This window comes from Sinocyclocheilus anshuiensis, unplaced genomic scaffold (genome assembly GCF_001515605.1).
Source record: "Sinocyclocheilus anshuiensis isolate Anshui unplaced genomic scaffold, SAMN03320099.WGS_v1.1 scaffold244, whole genome shotgun sequence".
NCBI lineage: Eukaryota > Metazoa > Chordata > Actinopteri > Cypriniformes > Cyprinidae > Sinocyclocheilus > Sinocyclocheilus anshuiensis.
The window spans coordinates 216579-217605 of record NW_015558588.1 but is presented as its reverse complement, the minus strand read 5'-3'; the positions used below and the strand labels follow the sequence as shown (position 1 = coordinate 217605).

At 35.2% G+C, this 1027-nt stretch overlaps 1 pseudogene; it reads left to right on the top strand.

Annotated features, from left to right (window-relative positions):
- LOC107679944 (conserved oligomeric Golgi complex subunit 3-like) overlaps window positions 1-1027 on the top strand; it is a 45903-nt pseudogene that overhangs the window by 14583 nt on the left and 30293 nt on the right.

Below are 1027 nucleotides of genomic sequence, written 5' to 3'. Positions count from 1 at the left end.
CAGTCTGTGTGTGTGTCAGGTATCAGCAGCTGCTGGATGAGATTCATCAGTGTTATCTGGAGCAGAGGGAAGTTCTGCTCAGTCCCTGTATAAACGCCACCATCACAGATCTCACCAGCCAGAACAACAAGGATCACTGCGCTCTGGTGAGGAAACTGATCGTACAGTAGAAGTATTTACTTCCACACATCATGTGCTGACTTTTGTGATTTTCATAGAAGGGAAATTTGTTTGTTTGCTTGAGCATTTTGCAACTTGGAGGTTTTAGGAAAACAATGCACCTACATAGACATAATTAGTTATTCAATTTGGTATTTTTTGTTTTCCTTAGCTTTATGTTTGTCAAAAGTTGTTGAAAGTTCAGAATGACCGTTTTTGCATGTTTTGTTTTTGTCATGTTTTGACTAAAATTGTGTCACAGACGCTCGCTCTGAGTGTATTTGTGACATACAGCTGCTGTTGTTTCAGGTGCGCAGCGGCTGTGCGTTTATGGTCCATGTGTGTCAAGACGAACACCAGCTTTACAGCGAGTTCTTCTCCAAACCCTCGTCCAAACTGGAGTGAGTAAAGAAACTCATTTCAGATGAAAGCAATCGTTCACACAAACATGAAAACTCTCATCATGTACGGTCGTGTTGCTGTGACCCGCAGTTGTTTTCTTTACTCCATGAAGCACAACATGTTAGACAGAGAAATATTATTTATTTATTTATTTATTTGTTTATTTATTTACAATTAATTCATTAATTTTGAATTTTATTTATTTATTTTTGTTTTATTTTATTTTGTATTTATTCATTTTTATTTTGTTTGTTTAGTTATTCATTTAAATTATTATTATTTTTTTTTTAAAAATTTTCTTGAAGGGGTGGTTGATTGCGATTTTCCTTTTTTAACATTAGTTAGTGTGTAATGTTGCTGTTTGAGCATAAACAATATCTGCAAAGTTACGACGCTGAAAGTTCAATGCAAACAGAGATATCGTCTTTTAAAATTATGGCAGTTTAATGCCTACAAAAACGGCTCG